This window comes from Bos javanicus, chromosome 1 (genome assembly GCF_032452875.1).
Source record: "Bos javanicus breed banteng chromosome 1, ARS-OSU_banteng_1.0, whole genome shotgun sequence".
Taxonomy (NCBI): domain Eukaryota; kingdom Metazoa; phylum Chordata; class Mammalia; order Artiodactyla; family Bovidae; genus Bos; species Bos javanicus.
This window is the reverse complement of record NC_083868.1, coordinates 867,733-879,794: the sequence shown is the minus strand read 5'-3', so window position 1 is coordinate 879,794 and position 12,062 is coordinate 867,733. Positions and strand designations below refer to the sequence as shown.

General features: G+C 44.2%; 1 long non-coding RNA gene across 1 annotated transcript; it reads left to right on the top strand.

The window, feature by feature from the left end:
* The first annotated feature begins 701 nt into the window (after positions 1-701).
* Positions 702-9,947, top strand: LOC133231531 (uncharacterized). The gene is made up of 2 exons (XR_009731226.1): positions 702-3,417; positions 8,165-9,947. It is a non-coding gene; the product is annotated as an uncharacterized LOC133231531 (long non-coding RNA).
* Positions 9,948-12,062: the final 2,115 nt, after the last annotated feature.

Sequence of the window (12,062 nt, the reverse complement as noted above, 5' to 3'; positions counted from 1 at the left end):
AGAATTCAGGGCAGAGAGGAGGGGATGTGAACAAGGGACAGAATTCAATCCATAACAGTCATTTAGCAGGTGTTCTGCAGGTCTGTAGAGAAAGAGGGGGTATAAAATGGTTTATATTTCTGGCATGCTAACTTAGAGCAAGCATTGCCAAATTATAATATTAACAATAACAACTGCTAACATTTATTCACTGCTTACTATGTGCCAAGCACTATTGTAACATATTGCTTATGTTACCGTAACGAATGCTCCAAACACTCAAAATGGGCACTGCTATCATCCTCAGTTTATAGACAGGGGACTTAGGTACAGAGAGGTTAATTGACTTACCCAGGATCACATAGCCAGAAAGGAACTGAGCCAGGATTCAAACACCAGCATCAGATTTCAGAGTTCATGTTCTTAACTACAGCATTAAAATATGGATAAAACAAGCAATGTTTTAAAGGCACAGGTGAGCCCTTTATCAAGAAACAAGTAGAGGGGACTTCCCTGGTGATCTGTGGCTAAGACTCCATGCTCCAAATTCAGGGAACCCAGGTTCAATCCCTGATCCAGAAACTAGATCCCACATGTTACAACTAAAACCCTGTGCAGCCAAATAAATAAATGAATATTTAAAAAGAAGCTGAGTTTATAAACAGTAATAACCTTCGCAGAATCACCAGTGATGGCTAAATGAGGGAGTAACCGGACTAACATTAATTTTGTTTTCACCAGCAGCCCTGCTCTATTTTAAGTTAAGTTTATTTTAAGTTAGTGCTGTAACTTATGCAGACACGAGAATAAGGAATTTTTTTTTTTAAATTGTATCTAGTGAGTCAGAGGGCTGGAAAAAGTTTTTCTCTTTCTACATACCTGAAGACCCTGATTATTCTTTCCATTTAGATGAACAAATAAGTAAAAATCAGTATGTACAGCTGATGTTTCTCTTGTTGTATAAACTGGACAGAATCAAAACTCTTCCAGTACTACCCAGAATGCATTTTCCAGATGCAGGGGCCTATGAGGGTTGTCCTTCTCCTGGATTCTTCACAGACACATCAGTCATGTTTTTGCTTCTCTAGAAGGTCTGGCAAAGTGCCTCCCTGATTGGGGTTGTTCACCTGGAGCCCTGGACATATGTGAGCATCCCCTGGTGAGCAGCTCCCATTTGGGGACCAAGATCTCTAAAGAAGCAGAGCTCAAGGAAGCCAGGATGGGAAGCAAAAATTCTACAGCTGGGTTGTGGGTTCAGTAGTGAAACAAGCCGCTTCCACCCCTTGATTACAAGACCCATATGTTCTGGCTGTTGGGGGAAGATAGCACCATTATGCTTCAAATATACACTATATCCTTCACAGCATGTACAATACCCTTTAAGATTGCACCCCACCCTTTCAGGATGTTGACTCCCATCTGACACACTTGAGTTTTCATCAGCTGTCACACTGTCTCAGTAAGCTTTCAAAATTTGCCCAGTTATTTCTAGGTGATGGCGTCCTCGGTAAAACCAGTTAATTCCATGGCCAAGGGCACATTGCTGTATTCCCTTTGCCATCAAAGAAGAGATGCTATGAAAATCACTGATCAGAAGCAATGCTACAGGAAGTACCATGATGCTGGAAAATGGGTTCTGTGGACAGAGTTCCTGGAGGAAGCCCTGTGGGGCAGGAAAGACAGATCTACACCTAGAATGTATCTACTCCAGTGAGGACAAGTCTCTGCTCCCTCCAAGATGGAAGAGGTTCAGTGTAGTCACTTCAGTCATTTCAGTCGCTCGGTTGTGACTGACTCTTTGCAACCTCAGGGACTGCAGCACGCCAGGCTTCCCTGTTCCTCACCAGCTCCCAGAGCTTGCTCAAACTCATGTCCATTGAGTCAGTGATGCCATCCAAACATCTCATCCTCTGTCATCCCCTTTTCCTCCTGCCTTCAATCCTTCCCAGCATCAGGGTCTTTGCAAATGAGTCAGTTCTTCACATCAGGTGGCCAGAGTATTGGAGCTTCAGGATCATTTCTTCCAATGAATATTCAGGACTGATTTCCTTTAGGATTGACTGATTTGATCTCTTTGCAATCCAAGGGACTCTCAAGGGTCTTCTGCAACACAACAGTTCAGAAGCATCAATTCTTTGGTTGTTAGCCTTCTTTATGGTCCAACTCTCACATCCATACATGACTACTGGAAAAACCAAAGCTGTGACTAGATGGGCCTTTGTCAGCCAAGTAATGTATCTGCTTTTTAATATGCTGTCTAGGTTGGTTATAGCTTTTCTTCCAAGGAGGAAGCATCTTTTAATTTCATGGCTGCAGTCACCATCTGCAGTGATTTTGGAGCCCCCCAAAATAAAGTCTCTCACTGTTTCCATTGTTTCCACTTCTATTTGCCATGAAGTGATGGGACTGAATGCCATGATCTTCATTTTTTGAATGTTGAGTTTTAAGCCTTTTCAGCTTCTTTCACTCTCCTCTTTCACTTTCATCAAGAGGCTATTTAGTTCCTCTTCTCCTTCTACCATAACGGTGGTGTCATCTGCATATCTAAGGTTATTGATATTTCCCCTGGCAATCTTTATTCCAGCTTGTGCTTCATCCAGTCCATCACTTCGCATGATGTGCTCTGCATATAAGCTCAATAAGCAGGGTGACAGTATATAGCCTTGACATACTCCTTTCCCAATTGGGAACCAGTCTGTTGTTCCATGTCCGATTCCAACTATTGCATCTTGTCTGCATACAGATTTCTCAGGAGACAGGTTAGATGGTCTGCTATTCCCATCTCTTTAAGAATTTTCCACAGTTTGTTGTGATCCACAAAGTCAAAGGCTTTAGTGGAGTCAATGACGGGTGCAGCCCCTGCCCAGCACCCCAGCACTTACTCATTCTCATCCACCGTCTCTTCCATGTCCAACATGGCCACCTCTTCCCTCTACAGAGATAGAGAGGCAGTCCAGGTGGGCAGAGGGCCAGCCACCTGTTGGGAAGCGTAGTGCAAAATAGCCATAAAAGGAGAAAGTCCTTGGGAAAATGGTGAAGGGCCAGAAGTACTCGGCTTTGCACTACGGACAGAAAGACATCTCCTGCCTTTGGTTATGCTCGGCGCCAAGAGTTAATAATAAATAGGGGTGTTACTTGTGAGAGCGGGTTGTGGAAGAAGCCTTAGAGTGAGCTGTCCTTGAAATGTTTCTACTGATTATGTGTTAACTCTGTATGCGCTCTGCTGGCTGCATACTTTAAGCTCTTTGTTCCTGCTTCTATAAAAAAGCTTGACTGCAGAAATAAACTTGTCAGTCCTTGCAAGAGACTGTCCGAGTGTCATTCTTTCAGGTTCATCGCTTCCAAGTCCTGGGGAAAAAAAAAATCCCCAACAAGTGGCGCCACGAACAGGTACTTGAGAGAAAGGCTGAACAAAGCAACGAGCCCCTGCAGAAAGAGGTAAGCAGGATGGGACAACATAGTGGTAAAATTCCTTTCATTTCTATAATGTATCATTTTTTGAAACAAAACGGTATTAATGTTTTAAGAGATCAGTTGAACGACTGCTATCATATTTTACTGGAACAATTCATGGTTCCCAGAAGAGGGGACACTCAATCTAGACATATAGAAAAGGGTTAAGAATAATGTTTTGCGAGCATATCGGCAAGGGTTATCTGGTCACTCATACGGGCTATCATAGAACAAATTGAAGGACATAACATTGATTTGGAAGTAAAAACTATTCAATCTTTACATGAATATGAGCTTAAGGAACAAGATATGCAAGATGCTTTGAAATATAAGAATGTTATGCTCAATCAGACACAATCCTTAGAAAAACAACTTAGAGACATATATATACAGGATATGTCAAAACTGAAGCCACTTGGAACGGAGGTCATTTCTTTCAATGGACAGCCCAAATCTCAGGTTTTTCCTTCTGCTCTGCCTGTAACAGCAATTGCTAACTTTGCTCGTACTAATCATTTCACTCCTCCTCGGGAGATGCCTGCTTGCACTTTCGCTTTCCCAATGCAATTTAATCAACCTGCCCAAGGCCAAAACTTGGGCTGATCTAGATTTTGGCATGTTGTCTAGCTTTAAGAAAGCATGCACTCTGTATGGACCTACTTCTCCTTACTGTATAGAATTTCTCAGAGGATGGGCTGACCGTTGGATGCCATATGATTTTTTTTTTCAAGTAGCAAAGATGGTTTTAAATCCTCAACAATTACTGCAATGGCAAATGTGGGTTGATGATGAGGCCTGACAGCTGATGATTGACCAGCAATCTTGTGGTAACCCTGCCAATTTAACCTATGAATACTGACTGGAACAGGGACTATGGCCAATGTAATGGTGCAATTATCTAATGTTACCTTTGAGTTGTTACATTTCATTAAAGAAACTGCCTGCAGGGCATAAACAAAGGTTGATAGCACTAACTCTGATGGTTCATTTGTTAAGATTATTCAAGGACATGAAGAGGAATATTCTCAACTTATAGGAAAATTAAAGGATGCAATTGAGAAATCTATTAAGGATGTGACTTTGCAAAATATTATTTTAAAACAACTTGCTTTTGAAAATGCTAATGAGGAATGTCAATCCATGCTTAGACCAATTCGAGAGACTGGCTTTCTTATGGAATATTTGAAAGCATATAAGGATATTGGATCTATGTCCCATAGAACAAAATCTGTGGCATTAGAAACCTTTAATGTACAAAAAGCTGCTAATGCCAAATGTTTTAACTGTGGGAAGCCCAGCCATATGAAAAAACAGTGTCGCCTGCCAACACAGGCCGCAAAAAATAATACTACTTCTAATAAGAAGAGACCCCCAGGAGTATGTCCAAGATGTAAAAGGGGGTTCCATTGGCTGAATGAATGTCATTCTAAATTTGATAAGGATGGAAACACCTTGAACCCCAATGCACAACAAAAACAACAGGGAAACTAATAAAGAGGCCATCCTCTAGCCCCACTACAAAAGGAGGACCTAACGTTATGACGCTACAAGCAGCTACATCTAAGAGTGCTTGCATTGATATACCTAGTCCTTATGATATAGAACTAATAGAATTATACAACCCCACAAAATTCCCACTGGATATTATGGCCTGATTCCACCCGGGACAATGGGACTGATTTTGGGACATAGTAGCTACACAATGAGAGGTTTAATGGTATTGACTGGTGCTATGGATGAAGATTATGAAGGGGAAATACATATAATGGTAAATGTTGTGAAAATGGGAAATGTATACTTACAAAAAAGGGAACATTTTGCACAATTATTACTTTTACCATATGTCAAACCAGTGAAGGCATCTGATAAAGTTCGGCAGGGAGGCTTTGGCAGTACCAACCTTACTGCTGCACTATCAACCTTATTAAAGGAACATCGGAAACCCATGCTTACTTTACACATATGGGGAAAAAATTTTCACAGGCATGTTAGATACCAGAGCTGACATTTCAGTCATTAGAGCTGCAGAATGGCCCCTCTACTGGGGTAAGGTTATGGCTCCTTCTAGACTATTAGGAGTAAATAAAGCTGATGCCACACAAACTTTTGTCAATGCATCCTATTTACAAATGTATGACCCTGATCAAATTGTAGCTTATCTTAAACCATATATTACTAATATCCCAATCAATTTATGGGGACAAGATTTTCTTGAACAAACGAAAGCCACAATTTCTTTAAATGAACCTTTTAATGGGGGCCATTGAGTTAACAACACTGCCCCTCGACTGGGAATCTGATACCCCAATATGGACACTTCAACGGCCCCTAACTAAAGAAAAATTGGCAACTCTTACGCAATTAGTTAATGAACAATTACAAAAAGCTCATATAGAGCCTTCATTTTCCCCGTGGAATTCCCTTATTTTTGTAATAAAAAAGAAGTCAGGAAAATGACGAATGTTGATAGATTTAAGAAATGTTAATAATACCATGTTACCTATGGGGCCCTTACGACCCAGATTGCCCTCCCCTTCTATGGTACCAAAAGGATGGTCTGTAGTTATTATTGACTTACAAGACTGCTTTTTTACTATACCTTTGCACCCTAAAGATAGAAAACGTTTTGCCTTTTCAGTTCCTTCTATAAATCACATGGCTCCTGTTAAAAGATTCCAATGGAAGGTGCTACCTCAGGGAATGATGAACTCCCCTACCATTTGCCAATATCTCATATCTGTTTTATTACAACCCATTAGAAATAAGTATCCTACTGCGTTTATAATTCATTATCTGGATGATATACTTCTTTCTATGGAATCTGAATTCTATTTGCAACAGTTATATAATGAAGTTACTACTACTTTTCAAAATCATGGCCTGCTTGTAGCACCAGATAAAATTGAATGGAAAGCACCCTTTAATTATTTAGGACATGTTATGGAAGAATCTAAAGTCAAACCTCAAAAAACTCAAATTTCTATGCAATCTCTACACACGCTGAATGATTTTCAAAAATTGCTAGGAGATATTAATTGGCTGCGGCCATCTGTCGGCGTCCCCACCTATGCCTTACAAAATCTATTTAAAATTTTAGAGGGATCCCCCGACCCTCATAGTCCTAGGCAGCTAACAAAAGAGGCCAAAGAAGAATTGGCCTTAATGGAGAAATGCATTCAACAATCTTTTTCAACTTGGCTAGATTATGATCAACCAGTTTCTTTATATATATTCCCCACAGAACATTCACCCACGGCAATTATAGCTCAACATAGCCCAATAGAATGGGTATATTTACACACTAAACAGTCTAAAAAAATTGTATCATATATTGAGAAAATAGGGCACTTAATTGTGTCAGGAAGAAGCCATGTACAAACTTTGACTGGATTTGATCCATATGCAATACACGTTCCCTTGACAAAAAGGAATTGCAAATTGCCTTACAGTATAACCTGACCATGAAAATGGCATTAAGTGATTTTCAGAATGTTATCTCATTTCATTTACTGAAAGGAAAATTATAGGACTTTCTACAATGTACTAAATTCATTGTAACTAATATCATTGCATCCCAGCCTATTATCAACGCACCCACCTATTTCATTGATGGCAACAAGAAAGGCATAGCAAGGATTGTCGGCCCTGATATCAAAGAGAAATTACCCACTACCTATTCTTCAATACAAAGAGTTTAGTTGTATGCTTTATATGCTCTTTTGTCGCTTCAACCATTATCCTTCAACGTATATACTGATTCCAAATACCTTGCTTCCCTTTTTCCTGATTTTGTTACCGCCTGTTTATACAACCTAGATGAAGAATTATATACTCTCTTTTCACAGACTCAAGCTTTAATTCGCTCACGTACGGAACCTTTCTGTATTACACATATACATGGTCATTCAGGTTTACCTGGCCCTCTGGTCGCAAGAAATGATGCTGTCGACAGGCTCATAGCTCCCATTTTTACATCTGCCAATGATGAATGTGCTAATATTCATACCAATGCTAACAGATTGCACTCTAAATACCATATTCCTCTCGCTGAAACACGGCATATTATTAAAACCTGTGATGTCTGCGCCCCTCTGCACTTACAAACTATGATTTCAGGAGTTAATCTCCGGGGGCAACAACCTAATTCCCTTTAGCAATCTGATTTCACTCACTGCTCCTTAAAGAAAATTTTCTTTACTTTTTGTCTCAATAGATACATTTTCCAACTTTATCTGGACGGTACCTGTCTCTTCAGAATCCAGCAAACACGCCATTTCCACACTCTTACTCACCTTCCCTGTTATGGGGATTCCTTCTGTCTTGAAAACAGACAATGGACCTGCATTCACCTCACATTCATTTCGTTCATTTTTATCAGAATGGATCGTCACACACATTACAGGAATACCCTATAATCCTCAGGGGCAAGCCATTATCGAAAGAGCCCACCACACCCTAAAAACTCATTTACTAAAACAGAAAGGGGGAATATGGAAGAGGAGATACACTTCTTATCCCATGAACCCTCAATTACTATTATCTTTAACTCTTTATTCCCTGAATTTTTTAAACTTAACAAAAAATAATTCTGATACTCTTGCAGATAGACATTTTGCAGAAGACAAAAACAGCAAATTAGAAACCAATACACCAATATGGTATAAGCAATTTAATCAGTGGCTGCCAGGAATCTTACGACTTCTAGGCAAGGGTTATGGTCTTGTCATTGCAGATGGAGAGGACATCTGGGTTCCCCTTCACCATGTCCGCTACCGAGAAGGACCCCAAGACCGGACTCCCTCGGGAAGTGACGAAGTTGACGCGAAGGGTCTCGTCAATGACCCTGGAGGAGCCAATGAGGAAATGCCATCGTCTGAATCCTTACCCGACATGGGCTCAAGTGAAAACATGACTCGTCAGGCTGAGCAGACACTGAAGAGTACTGGAACTCCTATGACTCCAGATAAGCTGTTTCTGGCAATGTAAACTGTTCTGAAGAGCAGGATGAGCATCATAATTGCTCCTGGTTTAATAGATCAAGCATTGGAGGCTTTCATAAATCTAAGACATGTTTCTGGACTTATAAGGACATATTGCTGAATTGGTATAACGGGGGCTTATCACCCCCATGACCCAGGATTGTCGTCCGCATTGTGGGGCCAAAGCAATGGCACACTTGGAAAATTCCAACAGCTTTAGAGCACTTTGCTAATGTTTATGGGACTATGGGTGTGTTTCGTCCTTCTAATTATACCTTCTTATACAATAGTACTGGCTATATTCAATCGTGTGTTCACCTTCCATACTTGTTTATTATAGGGCATTTTGATATTGACTTATTGGCCAAGATTGTCAATTGTACTGCATGTGCATTGTATACCTGCCTTAATCACACCATTTCATATCACAATGCTAGCACTGCGCTAGTTAAACAAAGATCTGAGTTATGGCTTCCCGTAAATTTAACTGAGCCTTGGACTGATTCTGTATTTCTTTCTGTACTGTTGCAAACTGGGTTTAGGCGATCTAAGCACATCCTTGGGTGGATTATTGTAGGCATCTTAAGCCTTATCTCCATTGTGACTGTAGGAACTTTGTCTGGTATGGCTTTACATAATTCTATACGAAATCATGATTTTATCACTGCTTGGCACAAAGACTCTCATGATCTGTGGACTCGACAAGCTCAAATAGATCAGCAATTACAAACATGAATTAATGAGTTACAAACTGTGGTTATCTACTTAGGAGATCAAATGCAGCAACTGACTTTCCGAACACGTATACGCTGTCACTGGAATTCTACTTCTTTTTGTCCGACTAACATGCCCTATAATAGCACTGAATATCCTTGGAATAAGGTTAAGGCACATTTGCAGGATCTCACAAATAACTCAAATTTAGACATCAATTTGTTGAAACAACAAGTTGTTAATTTTCAAGTTAGGGTACCTAGGGAATTGTATAGTACTCAATTCTATGATACTTAACCAAAACCCTATCATCTCTAGACCCTAGGGCTTGGCTTTCAGGAAGCAATATTTTTATATATGTATTAATCACCCTGCTCTTTCTGTCCTTGATTATAGGATACAGAAGTCTCTACTCAAGACTCCGTGCCTCCCACAATGGAGTCCAACTAGCCGCCGCCATGCTTAATTTAAAAACAAAAGGAGGATATGTTGGGAAGCATAGTGCAAAATAGCCGTAGAAGGAGAAAGTCCTTGGGAAAATGGCGAAGGGCCAGAAGTACTCGGCTTTGCACTACGGACAGAAAGACATCTCCCGCCTTTGGTTATGCTCGGCGCCAAGAGTTAATAATAAATAGGGATGTTACTTGTGAGAGCGGGTTGTGGGAGAAGCCCACGAGTCATTTAGAGCACGCTGTCCTTGAAATGTTTCTACTGATTATGTGTTAACTCTGTATGCGCTCTGCTGGCCGCATACTTTAAGCTTTTTGTTCCTGCTTCTATAAAAAAGCTTGACTGCAGAAATAAACTTGTCAGTCCTTGCAAGAGACTGTCCGAGTGTCATTCTTCCAGGTTCGTCGCTTCCAAGTCCCGGGGAAAAGAAAATCCCCAACACCACCCATTTCTGCGGGAAGAGCTGAGCCTGCCATTCCCCAGCCCTGGACCAGCTGCACCAGGCCCGCGCCCCTGTCATGCAGAGACGCCGTCCCAGCAGGGCCAGGCTGCAGGCTCTGGAGTCTCCTGCAGCCAGGCCTCTGCCCAGGGAGTGGCTCAGCGAGAGAGAGGAACCCAAAGGGTCAGCCAACGCCTGGGGCCAAACTCAGGGCCCACGGTCACGGGGAGGGGCCACTACATGTGGTTCTGTCTGTAAAGCTCTCAGCGCCACCACAGGGCAAACACAGAGGATGGAGCAGGGCTTCAGGGCCTATGGAGGCCAGAGGGAAACGCAAGGGACACGCAGCTCCAGAGCCGCCCAGGGCCACTGTGTTGGTGGCTGCACGGACACACACAGGTAAACAGCCAGGGGCTCACCCTCACATACAGTCACACACACATAGCACGCGCCAGACACACACCAACACACACAATACCAGACACACACCAGATACCAGATCCACAAAGGCTAAACGGAAGGGAGCTCACCCTCACACGTGGGCACACACACACACAGCAGACACATACCAGACACACCAGACCTCAGACACACACCACACACACCACACATGGGGAGTGCAAGCTGAGCAGGGAATCCATGGAGGATCACAGATGAGGGAATGCCCACATCCCAGCCTGTGTGGTGGTTCCCTGGGGACCCTGGGTGGGTGTGGGGTCTGTTCATCTCTCACAGCCACCGTCTCTACGAAAAGCCCAGCTCCATGGAGCTTCTCCAGGGTGTCCCCCATGCGGCACTGGGAACAGAAGCTGGGGCTGAAGCCCCCCTCCTCCCCACAAGGCCTGTGTGGAGGCAGCCCAGGGTCCCGCATGGGGAAGCGTCTTACTGTCCCATCACTGTGAGCACAGGGACAAGCCAGAAGGGTGGCTGGGAAGCGGGCATGGCTCAGGACACGGGCTCCAGGCCCCATGTGTGTGACCGTGGGAAAGTCATTGGCCCCCTGTGCCTCAGTTTCCTCTTCTCCAAGGGGAGGAAGGCTGGAGTGAAGGGAGGCTGCACCCAGCACTGTGGCCACCAACCTGTGACTCAGGCCGCAGTGACGGCACCCTGGATGGGGTGCTGACGCCCACTCACCTGTCCCCCAGACCCCGCCCTCATGACTGAGACCCACCCAGGCACCTGTCTACAGACATGCCACGAGCCCCAGCTCTGGCAGGTGGCATGGTGTCTGCCACAAGGCAGCCCCTTTGTGGCTAAGAGGTGCTGAAGGAGCCCTGCCCGCAGCCCCCAGGGGAGAGTGCCTCAGGCAGCAGCCTCAGGCTGGTGACTCTTCTGAGCCTGCTCCCAGTCATCCAGCCCTGCTGGGTCAGAGCAAACAGACCTACAGTGGGGCAGGCAGGGTGGGGCTGGCAACAGGGTGCTTTGGACTGAAGCTGGCTCCCCTGGGTGGGGGTACTCATCCCAAAGAGTCTCCAAATGGGGCCTGGGGGAAGAGCGGCAGGGGGACAGCTGAGGGTGGGTGAGGACTGGCAGGTCAGCACTGCTCGGAGCCCCAAGGGAGCAGTCAGGCCAGGGGCCTGAGCCCTGGGAGAAGTCTGCCACCCTGGGGTGCAGGGAGGCCTCTAGGGAGGGGGTTGGCCAGCCTGGGGTGCGGCTCTCATGCTCTCTCCTCGTGGCCTGCCCACCTGCCGGCTCTGAGCCCCCACATGGCCCTGCGAGCCCCTCTACTCCTTCAAGCACAGCTCCTAAAAATAGAGCTGCTCAAGAGGCAGGTTGGGGTAGGGAAGGGCTTCTAGCCCATAGGAGGCATCTGAGATCGTGTCTAGGCACTGGTGCCAGGAAGGTGGGGGGCCAGGGGGACCTCCAGTTAGGAGAGGGGCCAGAAGGTGCATGCCAAGCCCCCACCCGTCCTTTCTAGCAGGTTGCTATCACAGCCAAAAGGCCAGGGTCACCTTTCTTGGGGAATAAAGCAGAAACCATAGAAGGCAGAAAGAACACTGGCCATGCTGTCAAAGGCCCAGGTTTAATACCCAGCTTGGCTGTATGAC